The sequence below is a fragment of the Rhinolophus hipposideros genome (assembly GCF_964194185.1).
Source record: "Rhinolophus hipposideros genome assembly, chromosome: 16".
Taxonomy (NCBI): domain Eukaryota; kingdom Metazoa; phylum Chordata; class Mammalia; order Chiroptera; family Rhinolophidae; genus Rhinolophus; species Rhinolophus hipposideros.
The window spans coordinates 38775648-38790953 of NC_138062.1; the positions used below are offsets into that span (position 1 = coordinate 38775648).

Here is a 15306-nt window from a genome sequence, read left to right on the forward strand (position 1 = left end):
TAGTATGTGCCTGCCCCATAGGGAGAAATGTTTCTGTCCCTGCAGTCTTCAGGGCTGCCAGAAGTGTATTCTGTAACCCAACACTTTTGCTATTACAGAGTCCCCTGGGGATACTTTGCTGGGAGGGTGAGGAGAGGTGACTACACAACTGGGGCTTTGTTTTCTGCCTAGTAATGGTGGCTGCTGAAGCACATCTGCCACACCTTTGTGTTCCATCTCTGCCCCTGTATGGGTTCAGCTACAGTGTGTATTGGCTGCTCACGCAGGAATGTTGCTTGAGCTCCTTAGGGCTCCTTAGGGCTGCAGAGTGCATCTGCTGTAACCTGCCTGCACCCCGCGCTCAATCCTCCGGAGCCTCAGTGAGCACTGAGCTGAGCCTGTGGCACCCATCTCTGTCCTTTCCTGTTTGCTCAAAGACGCCCACCTTCAGATGTTTTAATGTGAGGAAATCTCAGACCTCTTTGTGTGTTAAGCAGGGAATCCTTTGTGGGGGAGGGAAATTATAATTGTGCAACTTGTTAACATCAAAGGGAGAGACTTGGAAGACATCTTACACTGCATGCTGCTTATGTCACCCCTAAACCGGTTGTTTGATGGTGCTGTTCAATTCAACTACAGTCATGCACCACATAACATTTGGTCAACAATGGAGTTCATGTATGACAAGTGGTCCCATTGGAGCTGAAAAACTCCTATAGCCTAGTGACATCATAGCTGTCGTAATGTTGTAACACGATACATTAGTTTTACTCGCCTAGAGTAGTCAGTACAATAAGACTGTACAGGTTTGTAACGTACGAGGAACAGGTTATGCCATGTAGCCTAGGTGTGTAGTAGGCTGTACCATCTAGGTTTGTGTAAGTGCACTCTGATGTTGAAACGACAACATCACCTAATTACGCATTTCTCAGAACATGTCCCTGTTGTTAAGCAATGTGTAACTGACTGCATGTCTTTCCTGATTTTCTGATTGTTAATGATATTCCTAATTTCAGTGACTTTCCTGATTTTCAATGACTTGGTTAGAGATCTGATTACAATGCAATTGACAAAAGAAATTTGCTTTTCTGTGCAATACTCAACATGCTAAGGTAACATCTAGAACAGCAAATAAAAATACATCAGGATGTTTTAGATCTTTAGAAGTTTTATATAATTTCTACAACATACTATTTTAGTAACAATAATACTTGCATTACAAGTACGTTATTCCTTATTTTACAATGCTTCCCATGTAATATTAGCATAGCAAATAGGCCTAAATGGTTTAATTTCCCCCTTTTATAAAGAGAGAGAGATACCATTTGAAATGTTTCAAGGATTCCCTTAAAAATCTCAGGTTAAGAAAAAGACTAATATTTGAATTTGGGGAAGTTTGGCAAACATCAAAAGCTTTTAAAACGCTTGGTCAAGTAGGATCATAGGTCACTGTTAAACAATACTTGGTTATCCATTTAATCATGGTGACAGTTCAAGACTTCCTAAGCAAATACAGAAAATTACATAGTTGTAAGCAAAATGTAGTAAGCAAAATGTAGTTCTTTTAAAAAAATGCATACACATTTTAAGAAATGTAGTTCTTTTAAAAAATGCATACACATTTTAAGAAAGGGAAAAACTGTATTAAAATTGTAATAATATATACCAACAACAAAAGATGAATACAACTCACGTTTGACTTCTGCAATTACAAGAGGTGCTCAAAGTGGTTCCCATCAGCGTCCAGACACCTCTGATTACAGTGAACATTATTCGGTAGACTTCTGTGGCGAGCATGTAAAGCGTTCCAACACCACAGCAGAGGCAGCAGGACTTGTTGCTGTGGGAGGCCTCCCGGCTCTTCCCTTGTGCTCATCACACACAGCACCATGCGTCTCACTTATCACGGTGCCAGCAGTTGGTAGGCGTGTTGGAGGCTCTGTTGTAGACTCACGTCTCCATTGTTGTTTTTCTTCCACCACATTCTCTAACTTCAAATACCACTTCAAAATGGCCTTGCGCTCCTCAAACGACAACCATGCTTCTGCCATTTTCTGACTGCCTGTCACATGGTGACGCTGGCATTCATTGCATTAACGCCATCCTTTGAGTGAACATCATACTACACATGGCTACCGTAATTCAAGTCAACTTCAAAAAGTATCTAATACATAGATAACAGCTCTTAAAATATGTATACATTTTTTTGGCACCCCCAGTATTGGTTTACCTAAGCAGTGAAAAACCTGATGATACAGAGCACAAGAAATCATTTTAATGAAACATAAAATCTTTGCTTTTGCTTTATAATCTCTTATTAAGAGCATACCAGTTGTACAGGAAAACTGTGCTTCTAGCAGGTAACATTGTCTTATTTTTACATAAGTACATTTGTTTTAGTTTTACATAAGTACGTTGTTGATAATAAAATTTATAATAAATACATTCAACCTTATCTAGTTTGATCATGTACAAAATTTACTTTGTCAGGATTCCTTTTCACAAACCTGTAAAACGTTTCCTCAAAACCCCATTTCCATACCTTACACCTTCTTTTACTGAAAACATATCCCTAGTAGTTTCAATTATATATGTTGGAATTTCTAACTCTTAAAAACCTCAATTTCTAATGAAAACTAAGGAAGCTATTGTGAACTGTTATATCAGGGGTTTTTTTTAGATTGGAAAATTTATTAATGTATTTCATAATTTGAAGAAACATGTTTCCCTTTTAATAGTGCAGTGTTTCAATGTGACACATTTACTAACAGCAAATCCAAATTTATGTTTTAGTTTCTTTGCAATAAGCAGAGAAAATAGACTTATTAAGAATTAATATTTTAGTATTTTATTTGGAAAATGATCTAAATATTCAGGTAATCACCAGTTAATTTAGCTAGCAAAACTTTAAAGTTTCAAGTTACCAAAAGAGCTTCAGAAACTATTTTTAAGTACATATAATTGTTGCTAAAGTGTTTCATCTAAAAGACGTTTTGTCCCTACCTATATCTATTTATTTTACCTGTTGTGATAATTATGTTTAGATTACCCATAAAAGTTTCATGAGATGTTAGACCAAGTCAGCAGTCATTCTAAGTTATTATTTTTGCTGATAGATTTATAAGCCTAGGTAGAATAAAGTATTAAATTCTGATAACTAAAGACATGCCTTTTTTAATTAACTTTAATATCAAGTATTTTTCCAGAGTCTGAAAAATATTTGGGTAAGTTTCTGTTATTTGGGTTAGTTTCTGTTAATTTATATAAGCACTTAAGTTTTATAAGTTAAACAGAGAATTTTACAAACCAATTTTGTCAATATACTCTGTAGGTACACACACACATATATAGACAGATTCAACCAGAGACCTGATAGTTTCATTTTTAAAATTTCAGCCATGAGACAAGTATAATAAGGCAAAAAACTCACTAACTTATTACAGTTGGAATAAGTTGTTAGGTTTATTTGTTCAGATGGCAAGGCTCTTACTACTTTTAAAGAACACCTTTAAGATTTGTATTTGTCCTTGACACATAATTTTTAAGTAAGCATGGCGGGTGGGGGGGGAGTACGGGGGCTTAGAGAAGGGAACCTTTTCAAAAAGCTCTCCTTTCCATTTCTTCCCTTTGGTTCCTTTAGTCTCTGGCAGTTGTGGACTATGTTTACATTTCTGATTGTCTGCAGGAGGGCCTGGAGAGTCATACAGGAGGCTTTAAAAATCCAAGTATAAGTGGGCCAACTGGACTGAAAACAATTCACATATAAGTGGCCCCACACAGTTCAAACCCATAAATGTTCAAGGGTCACATATATTTTCAATTCCTCCCTCTGTCTCTTTTAACATTGCTGTCATTTGTTTCACTTATCCTTGAACAGAGTAATATCAGATTAAGTACAAATAAAGAGTAATATATATTTTATATGTATTACAAGGGTAATATATTTTATCTTCATTAATCCCTTTTTTTGATGCTCCACCTCTATCATTTACCTTTTTTCTGATCATTTTCTTTTAACATTTCTTGCAAAACGGGTATTGATACGGGTCAGATTCTCTCAGTTTTTATCTCAGAAAGTCTTTGTTTGTCTCTCACTTTTGAATAATTTTGCTTGGACACAGAATCATAGGATATTGGTTTGTTTGTTTTTTAACTTGCAGCATTTTAAATATTTCACTCTACTGTCTTCTTGCTTGCATGGTCTCTGAAAATAAATCCAATTCTTATCCTTGTTTCAGGTTTGTTTTTCCTCTTTGGTTTCTTTCAGTAAATTATCTTTGTCTTTGATTTTTCTCCACTTTGAATATGATATGCTTGGGTGTGCATTTTGGGGGTTTGTTTTCATGTTTTGTTTGTTTTCATGTTTTGTGTTCTCTTTGCTTACTGGATCTATATTTTGCTGTCTGTCACTAATGTGAGGAAAATCTCAGTGATCATTGCTTCACTTATTTCTTCTGTTCCTTTCTGCCTTTTTTTTCTATCAAGTATTCCTATTATGTGTATGTTACACCTGTCATGTTACAATGACAGTGTTGCACAGTTCTTGGATATTGTGTTCTTTATTGTTTTTGCGTAGGCCCTGGTGAAATGTTATTTTAAGGACAGGTTTTGTTAACTATAGAATATTCTGATCATATTATAAAGTAGCTTTTTTTGTGTCTCTCCAATTTTGGAGATGGTGGTTTCCCCATGTCCCCAGTTATCTGATAGACCCAAGAAGGTTGTTCATTTTAGGTGTTTTGCTTTTGTCTTGTGAGGTTGGGAACAACAGCTACTAAGTTCACTATATGACAGACAGGAGAGAGAAAAAAGCAAAACAAATCTCTGACTCCAGTTTTTGATGATCGACTGCTGACAGCTTTAAAGCCTCATCCTCCTCCTTCTTGTGCCCCACATTTATCCAGGGTGATAAGGAAGACTTCGTGCTTCTCCTTTGGGGGTGGCAAAAGATTCAGTCCACGCAAGCTGCTGCCCCCGTGAGTGAACTCACTTTAGTCCACCCACAACCTGAATAAAACAAGTCCATGTGCTTTTCCATGCTCTTTCATTTCATACCTTGAGAGGCCTGCTTTACTCCCCAGAGACATCATTTATGGAAGTAATAAACTCTTTCATACCCTTTTGGCAGTGTGTGGTGTCACCAACTTAGGGATGCCTATACTTGGGCGGGGGGGCTCTTATACTTCTGTGCACCCTAGGGGAGCTCAGAAGTGAGAGAAGTTGGAAGGGCTGCCTCTAGAGTGGCTGGTCAGGAAACGTCCTCCTGAAATTAGAAAATGGAGATGTTAGATTCTTTTGGAGGAAAGCACTGCAGAATCCTTTATATACTTTATGATTATGGGCAGTCCATCAAGCCATTGTGGATTTCATTGAACTTCCTTGCAATTTGCAGCTCTTAATCTATTACTCCAGGTCAGCAAAGGATGGGACATACTGGTAGGGTTTGACCGAAAAGAGCTCTTCTAGCACCTTATCTTAGTATGTGTGCTGAAAACTGGTGAGAAGCACCTTTGGGGCTCATGTGTTTAGGGTTATGGTTGAAGGCCTAAGTCGTCATGCCTTTTTAGTATGCCATATCATGTGAAGTTGCCTAAGGCCTAGCTTCTGAAGAACTAACTTCCTAGTTCCATGAAATGGGACAGAGAGAATGTGTAAACTGAGTCTGTGATAAATATTACAAAATTTACTACTTCACAAGAATATTTTTTTAGCCAACTGGATCTGCCTACTTCTAATGGCCTGGAGTGCTTCACACTGATATGGCCAGTTGGTTCTTATTACAGGTTGGATTTCCCCAGGCTGCCTGGACTCTCATGTTTGGAGATGGGAATAGAAGTAAAAGCTTCCAATGTCTTGCCATGTTTTTATTCATTAAAACCTCATGTAGATTTGACCGTGTACATCATGGAGTGCTGAGTTAAATGGTAGGTAATAAGAAAGGAGATGAGAGTTTTTCTCACAAGGAATTGCTGTATTTAAAATGATGTTTGTTTCATTTGTATAGCATTTCTCTCATTTCTCCAGATCCTACCATTAAAGAGCAATAATATTTAAAGTAATCACAGTAAAAATGCATAAATATTTTGCATGCGTTCATGACACTGTTAAATTTATGAGGAATTAAGTGTGGACAAAGTGAGTTTCTGATGATCGAGACATAAACTAAATGTTTTGAGACCACAGAATCATATGTAACCTTCCTATAAATTGAATGTAAATCCCCAGTGCTGTCAGTCTCACTCATCCTACTGTACATATATTTGCAATGTTTTAGGACTCAGTGACCTTTGAGGATGTGGCTGTGACCTTCACCCTGGAGGAGTGGGCTTTACTGGATCCTTCACAGAAGAAACTCTACAGAGATGTGATGCGGGAAACCTTCAGGAACCTGGCCTCAGTAGGTAGGGATGACAACATTTTTACTTACTTTGTGAATTACAGAAAAAGTATTTCTTGCCCATCAGCATTGTTCCAAGATGTAGAATGTGGAAAAGGAATACATTAGTAAATAAACTAAGCATGGTCACGGCTCATTATGAACCTATGATCTAGTGCTATTTCTGTAATTTCTCATAATTCGGAATTATTTTTCTAGGTCTGCATTTAGGAAAAAAGTGGGAAGATTATAACATTGAAAATCAGTACAAAATCCAGGGGAGAAAACTAAGGTAAGTTACACAATAGACAGCCTTATTCCACATGAGAACTCTAGTATGTCATGAATTTTTAAAAACAAGCAAATAAGATAACCCCTTCTTCAAATTTATTTATCCTTAATCCCATATATTAAGATTACTGTTTTCATAATAGCCATGGCCAAGTCCTCTTACAAAGTATTCAGTATATTCATTTACAAACTATTCAGAAAGGACAGAAAACCTTCACCTTTGTTGTAAATTATAAAAATGCAATTCCAATCACTTACTAATAAATATGAAATTAGAGAAATCATTAATAACATGCTTCTCATTTTTTACAGAAGCTATATGGTAGAAAAACTCCATGAAAGCAAAGAAGGTAGTCAGTGTCAAGAAACCATCAGCCAAATTCTGAATCTTAATCTGAACAAGAAAACTTCTGAAGTAAAACTATGTAAATGTAGTGTGTGTGGAAAAGTTTTTGTGCGTCATTCATCGCTTAATAGGCACATCAGATCTCACACTGGACACAAACCATATGAGTATCATGAATGTGAAGAGAAGCCTTATAAGTGTAAAGAATGTGGGAAAGGTTTCAGTTACCGCAAATCTGTTCATAGGCATGAAAGGACTCACACTGGAGAGAAACCCTATGAATGTAAGGAATGTGGGAAGGCTTTCACGTGGCTCACAACCTTTCGAAGACACATGATAACACACACTGGAGATGCTCCTTATAAATGTAAGGAATGTGGGAAAGCCTTTAGTTGTTCCACGTCACTTCGAACACATGAAAGAATTCACACTGGAGAGAAACCATATGAATGTAAACAGTGTGGTAAATCTCTCAGATCTCCTCTAGGTCTGCGAATACATGAAAGAAATCACACTGGAGAAAAACCCTATGAATGTAAGCAGTGTGGTAAAGCCCTCAGTTGTCCCAGTTCCTTTCGAAGACATGAAAGGACTCACACTGCAGAGAAACAATATGAATGTAAGCAGTGTGAAAAAACCTTCAGTTCTCCTCTAGGATTAAGAATACATGAAAGAATTCACACTGGTGAGAAACCCTATGAATGTAAGGAATGTGGTAAAGCTTTCATTTCTCTTTCAAGCATTCGAACACACATGGTAACACACACAGGAGATGGACCTTATAAATGTAAGGAATGTGGGAAAGCATTCATTTGTCCCAGTTCTTTTCGATCACATGAAAGGACTCACACTGGAGAGAAGCCATATGAATGTAAGCAGTGTGGTAAAACCTTCAGTTGGCCCAGTTCCTTTCGAATACATGAAAGAATACACACTGGAGAGAAACCCTATAAATGTATGGAATGTGGGAAGACCTTCATTTATCGTACAACCTTTCAAGGACACATGAGAAAGCACAGTGGAGAGAAACCTTATAAATGTAAAGAATGTGGGAAAGCCTTCATTTCTCCCTCAAGTGTTCGAACACACATGATAATGCATACTGGAGAGGGACCTTATAAATGTAAGGAATGTGGGAAAGCCTTCAATTTTCCCAGTTCATTTCGAATACATGAAAGGACTCACACTGGAGAGAAGCCCTATGAATGTAAGGAATGTGGTAGAGCCTTCAGTTGTTACACATCCTTTCGAACACATGAAAAAACCCATACTGGAGAGAAACCTTTTGAATGTAAAGAGTGTGGAAAAGCCTTCGTTTATCGCACTACCTTTCGAGGACACGTGAGAACGCACACTGGTGAGAAACCATACAAATGTAAACAATGTGGGAAAGCCTTCAGTCGTCCCCATTCCTTTAGAAGGCATGAAAAATGTCATACAGAATAAAAACGTCTTGAATGTAAACAATTTGAAAAGGACATCAGTCAGCCTTCATCCTTACATGTGAAAATTCCCACTGGAATGAGATCCTATAAATATAAGTCATATGAGAAAACCCGATACAAATTAATCCATGTATAAAGTTCCAGAAAACTATAACATGAAAGTCATTATAAAAGTTACAAATATATTGTCTTTATTAGTGCCTCATTCTTAAAGTGGATCTTTGAACTGTGGATATTTACTACTTCCAAAAATGAACATTGAAGTTATACTCTTTATGCAATACTACATAGGATCTATAGGTATTTTCTTCTTAAATTACTTAATAACATTTTTCTCTTTCTATTTTGGAGCCTGTTTGATATACAGGTGAAATGTATTTCTAATATGCAATAGATTTTTATGTTTCAATTGTTTTATAAGGGGTTATTGACATGATATTTTAATATTTGTTGGGATTTCAACTGGCCTCCTGTGCCAGATACTGGATATCCTATATATTTTCCTTCTTTTTTACGAGAAAACCTACTCTTGTTTTCACCAGAAGACCCTTATTCCATTTTCCTTGCTAATAAAAGATGACATAAATTTGTAAATATGCAAATTTTATGATATAGTCTCATGTGAATGACAGTTGACCCTTGAACAATGCAGGGGTTCGGGACACTGACCTCCCATGCAGTTGAAGATCTGAGTATAACTACAGTCAGTTGTCCACAAACATGGATTCCCAACCATAGAGTTGACGTTTGGGTTGTTGTTACTGAACAATGAAATGTAGAATTGGTTCTCCTAAATTGTGTTTTGTCACCTGGGTAACGTGACCAGTTTTAGAATATTTTTTCCTTCTATGGTTTCATTTTAGAATTCACCTATAGCTTCATTTGTATGAGATTTGGAATGCAAAAGTATAGAAGGCATTAGTCAGGTTTTGGAGTCACCATACAGGGAGGGGCGCAGGTGCACAAGAATTGAGGACACCTGCTTCCAGCCTGTTTTCCTGATTCCTTGCTCTGTCAATCAAGAGTATCCTCAAAACCACAATCAACTGCTTCCATTTTCTCAGAGGTATAGTTTCCACACATACCTTCAGAAGTTCCACATCAAAGATCCATCATTTGGGTCTTCCCAAATTTTCTTGCAATCTTCCATGTGTCTACTAGGAAACTAATTTGAACTTTCATGGTTTGGAGTATTTTCTGATGCTTGCACTTCCATCTTTCCTGGACCGTATTCATATAAGATCTAATTTGTACAGTAAACCTTGTTCTGGTAATCCTGTTAGTGACCATGTGTTTCTGATTCCACTATGACAGCTGCAATGGTGCCGTCCAAACGAACCAGGTTGGAGTTTGTTCCTCTGCTACACTGTGTAGTGACTTCTGTGACCCACTCCTTCCATGTGAGAATTGGCACCTTCCTCATATCAGGCAGATTGTGAATGTTTCCCATTGCTCACAGCTATACATAAGTGTGCAGCAAATTTTTGATTATGTGTGTTTGTGGTTAAAAACATGGTATTTTTGTCATAAAATCTGTAGTTCTTAGAAATATTGTTTTCATACAGTTTGTATATAACAGTTGTGATTTTTATTTCCTGAGCACATATATTAAAATACCCCATTGTAATTACGGATTTTCAGATCAACTTTGTAATTTTGTCAAATTAATAGTTCTATATTCTCACTCAATATTACCTTGCATATACATATTTTGGGTTTTTTTCTGGTAAATTGTGTTTTGTTTTTTTATAGTTAACAGTTTTTGTCTTGAAGCTAATTTCTTGTTCATTTGTTTTGTCGGTGCCATTTCAACTAAACCTACCAGGATTACACCAGGAGTCGACAAGAGTGGTGTATATTGTAGTGTTAAGAATGACTGCAAACCCTAAATGACTATGGCTTTGTCAGTAAGAGGGTGCTCAAAACAATATATGATTTAGGCTTTTGCAAGTCATTTGATTACTATTCAAGGAAGCAAGACATTTCTGGATGTCTTGAGTGCTGTGAGATAAACTTAATTCTATCATTGGCAATCATAAATGTTGTTTTCTAGAAGGCTAAAACAGTGTAGTAGAGTGAAACCTAACCCATAAGCTCCAGTGAGTCGTGTTATTAAGAGGGAAATTTTGGTCGTTTTTATGATTTGGAATTGTCTCTCTCACCAGTTTTACAGATACAGTTTTAAAATACCCTTATTTTTGTATGAATCCATTGTGATCACTGAGTAGCTTTGTTTGATGATGGAAGCCTTTGACATTTTTCACTTCACAATAAGAAAAAGCAAGGCCAGCCCCTAGTCCACTGGGCCAGTTTTTTTGTCTTTCCTACTCACTATCTAAATACTGATACCGGTGTACTGGATGGACATTACTTATCATAAAGTACGTTAGTGAAAATGTAAAAATTCACATCTTAGTAAAGTACATAAAACCTTTAACATCTCCTTTGTGACTCAACTGAGGCCTATATGTTTAGGTAAATTGTGAGAGAACACAAACCTAGCAAGGGAGAAAGACAGGACCATTATTCCAATAAATCCTTTCTTGCTCAGAGACTATACTCTTGATACAAATTTTTCAACATACCTCATCTGCCAGACACTGTAGATTCAAAACATACCCAATTTAGCACAAATAAGGCGCAGTCAGATGTAATATAGAGGTGTGAAATAAACCAGTTCTTTCATCTGATGCTCATTTTTACAGGAAAAGAGATGGTTAACCAGTGGTAAAGTATGGTTTATAAGATGGAAATTAGAGCTTTGATGAAATGTAAAAACAAAAAAACAAGATATTAGGGAGGCTGGATGTATGTATATATTTTCTCTGAAAGTAGAAGCCTCAGTGAGTGACAGTGTCATTTTCAATCACATGAATTTCCAGCATGTAATACACCTTACAGTTTCAAGAACCGCTTTGGTGTGGAAGTAAATAGAGGACAGCAATGGAGGAAGTCCTGCATTCCTGTAATTGACAGGGAAGATTCCCCATAAAAATACAGACGTAGTTCATATTCATTCTTTTTGCAGTTTTGCACGTGATCATGAATTTGGACATGAGTATCTGGACCTTGAGAATTTCCATTGATTTAGGCCACAACTCTTTCTGGTGTCTTTGTGTTTAACATCATTTAAGAAAATTTTAATTCACCTTTATTTTTAAAGTTTTATAGTATTTGGGATTTTCATTTTGCTCCTATATTAAACCCTGGAATCCCTCTCAATTTTGAGAAAAGGTTAGGTTATCTGCACTGTTTTAGGCCATGCTGAATTTATTCTCTGAATAGAGTGATATTTATGCAAGTCCACTGTGATCAAATATTCTACTTGATGTTTATATAAAGGTGCTTTTTGAGTGAGAACATCTCTTAAATTGATAAAAGTTTGAGTAAATCAGAATACCCTTCATAATGTGGGTGGGCCTCATCAAATCAGTTGAAGGCCTTAATAGAACAAAGACTGCCCTTCCCTAAGCAAGAAGGAATTCTGCCAACAGACTGCCTCTGGAGGTGAACTACCACTCTTCAAGCACACTCACCAGGCACATAGCCTCAGTAATAGGTACCTTGGGGTGGGATTATAAACATTGAAGTCCTGCTCTTCCTAGGAAGAAAGCCCTCTGGAACAGCAGGGACAGGGAGCCTTGTCTTTCCAGCCTGTCCACAGACACTTTTCATTTTGGAATTAGCCTCATCAACTGAAAAATATCAACTAGGTGTTTCATCACTAAGGATTTATTCAGGAGAAAGAAAGGGTTACAACTCAGTGTATGCAGACATAGCAAGCCACGTGCACACTCTGGCCCACGTGCCAAGATGGAGAAGTATTTATATATAAAGGGAAAGGAAATTAAGGGGAGGAGTAGTTAGAACCATAGAGCTTTATTATAAACAGTTCTTCCTGTAGGGTCCTCATGTGTAGAGTTCGCGTGATTACATAGAGTGTGAGAAGTCCTCCCATAGGCTCTAGTTCTTCCCATAGAGCCTCCTGACTGGTTACGCTCGCTTAAAGGCCTAATTAGTCTTTTATCGTTCCTCCCTTTTGATCAAGGTCTTTCTCTGAAAGCATCACAGGTCTTCCAACTTCAGCCTTTTTGTCCCTTGATATCAGGACCTCTTCTGGGTGTTGTGTCTCATATCAGAGGAAAGGTGTATGGATTGGGAACAGCTTGTCCAGGGTTAATAGGCAACACATGCAAAAGTTAAGAATTCAAAACAGGATTAGAACAATATAACAACTTAGTCTACATGATGAATTTAAAACAGGAGCTCAAGCCTGTAGATGAAGACCATCGTTATCTTAGATCAAAGTTCTTGATGACAGATGCAATAACCAGAAATTCCCCCCTTTTCACAATAGCTTAGGAAAAGAAAGTGAACTAAGAATAGTAAGAAAGAAATTGTCCAGGCCTGGTTCAGTTGTTTTGGCAATTCATCTTCAGAGGCCACCTGCTTTAATTTTTGACAGCTTTTTAGTTTTAGGTCATCAGACTAGTGCCTTCTTTAGACCTGATACATGTAATCAAGAGTCTACTGCCTGGAGTTAGCAGCACAGGGGTTTGTCAATAGTATCTGACAGACCCCTTTCCAACAAGGCTGGAGGGAATCTTTTTTTGAGGTGTCTTTTCCAATGAACGAAGTCTCCAGGTTGTATAGATCTTGAGTTTTTCATTTCCTTGGAGTACACTGTGAAAAGATTGTTCTACCAAAGCATGATTTTCAATAGAAACAAGCCTTTACATTATTGAAGTACGTCTTTTACCAACTGTGGATCAAAAGAAGCAGGAGCCAAATGCATGGGGAGTGCTGTAATTATCTCAAAAGGGGAAAGCCTTTGAGTCCCAAAAGAGGTAGATCTGACATTTAAGAGGATCAATGACAATGCTTTTGGCCAACGTATTTGGAGAGTTACTGCAAATTTTGCCAAATGAATCTTCATAATGTTCAACTAAACCTGAGGATTGAGGATGTAAGCACAGTGAAAATGTAAAACTGGCCAAATAGATTCGTTGTAGCACCTGACCAGTGAAATAGATTCTTTGATCACTGGCGTTCAAGAGGACTTCCCAAGTAGGAATAATCTCTAACAGCACTTTAGCCACTTTAGAGGCATTAACTTGTCTGCAAGGGAAACTTCAGTCCAGTGAGAACACAAACATGTCATGACTAAAACATATCCATGAGATGAGGGGAAGCTGTGTAAAAACTATTTGCCAAATCTCAAAAGAGCTAGGCAATTTAAACTGTCCAGGGCAGTGCACACAGGTTTCCCTGTGCTGTAGGAAGAAAGAGCAGGGGAGGATTCAGGAGGAAATGGCCCTTAAGGTGAAACCAGAAGTAAAAGCAGTGGTGGAAGGCAAGATGGTGTCAAAAGTGGAGTGTGAGGCAATGGAGTTGGGGAAGAAACACTTGCACAAACTGGAGAATAAACCTGAGGCAAAGTCTGCATAGAAGGATAGGGTGGACCTCAAGATGGAACCTGAGACAATGGAGTCGAGGGGGGAGGGCAAGACAGTGCTGCAGAGGAAGAACACGTGACTTCAGACGCCATTTAAGTTTTAGTAACCTTTTAAGATTTTATTTAACAAAGAGGAGGCTTCAGATTCTTGGTCTCATTTGGAAGCCTTGAAATACCATTCAAAATGATTCCACTCAGTTTTAGCACTATGTTTGTCCAATTTGGTTTTAAGAAAATTAATTTTGGGAATCTCAAAAGTTCCCTACAGTGGCCACTGATTTTCTGAATTACTTTTAGTCAGATTTGTCCATTTAGTTAAACGTGCATGAAAATTGTCTGTGGCTTTTAACCTTGTACTCGGCCAGAGTCCCTGGCAGAGGAGAGACAGTCTTAAAATATTTAGATAGCCGATATCCCATTTGTCAGATACTTTTCTCTAGAGCCAAAAGACCAAAACAAGCTCGAGCAGCCTGCAGGTGAGCTACCAGCCAGCCTCACTCTGGAACAGTCTGATCACAGAAGACCAGGCCGAAGGCTAAAAGCCAGTTCTAGCCTTTTATATAACTGACCCTGGAAGAGTCCAGTTATAGGCTAAGCTGAGTGGCACTCCTCTCAATGAGACGACAGTCTAATTCTGGGCCAAACTGACTAATTTCCATGGAAATAACTTCTATCCCCAAAGGGATCTTTAGGCCAAAGCTAGCTTTGTCTCAGTGGACAACCTGTTTCCAAAGAAATCAGGTCAATGTGCCAAATCGAGTACTTATAGACACAGACAAACAAGGCCTTTTTAACAACAACAACAACAAGACAAACAAAAACAACAACAACAAAAATTTTAAACAATTACCAAATAAAGCCCAGAGAGCTTCAAAATACAAAAAGCAGAAGCTCAATTCCTGGAGAAGACTTACCCTAAGCTTTCAAATTGGAGAGCAAGACCGGAGCTAAAGTGGCTCTGTGTCGGGTGCCAGCAACTGGTTGCTCACCTGCCATGAAGCTGTCAGTGTTGTTCTCTGGAATCCCAGACAAGCCCCCAAAATTTGAGTGAAAAATAATATGGACTAGGTGTTTCATCACCAAAATGGATCTTTTGGGGGGAGAAGTAAGGGTTGCAACCCAATGAATGCAGACATGGCAAACCACGTGCACGCACTTGAGCAAGTGAAATATGTGCATGAAATTGCCAAACAGACAGACCTCATTTCCAGCTGTGTACCATTTACTGGCCTGTAAACAGGCTTCAGGCCCTCTCAGCCACGGTCTGGGAGCCCCTGGAGAACACTGACTCAAACAATCACCCATGGAGAGGAAGTGTGGAAGTTCATATTTCTGGAGGAGAAGTTCCAGCACTCCATTGGAGGAAACAAACAAAAAAAGAGTGATTTTGGATACATTGAACAGGGTAAGAGAA

At 38.0% G+C, this 15306-nt stretch overlaps 1 protein-coding gene across 1 annotated transcript in view; it reads left to right on the forward strand.

Annotated features, from left to right (window-relative positions):
* ACP5 (acid phosphatase 5, tartrate resistant) overlaps positions 1-15306 on the forward strand; it is a 48184-nt gene that overhangs the window by 15315 nt on the left and 17563 nt on the right. Inside the window, exons 2-4 of the mRNA XM_081076765.1 lie at positions 6254-6380; positions 6575-6647; positions 6959-8737. The gene's annotated coding sequence lies outside the window, so the exon portion shown is untranslated. The remainder of the gene's footprint in view (positions 1-6253; positions 6381-6574; positions 6648-6958; positions 8738-15306) is intronic.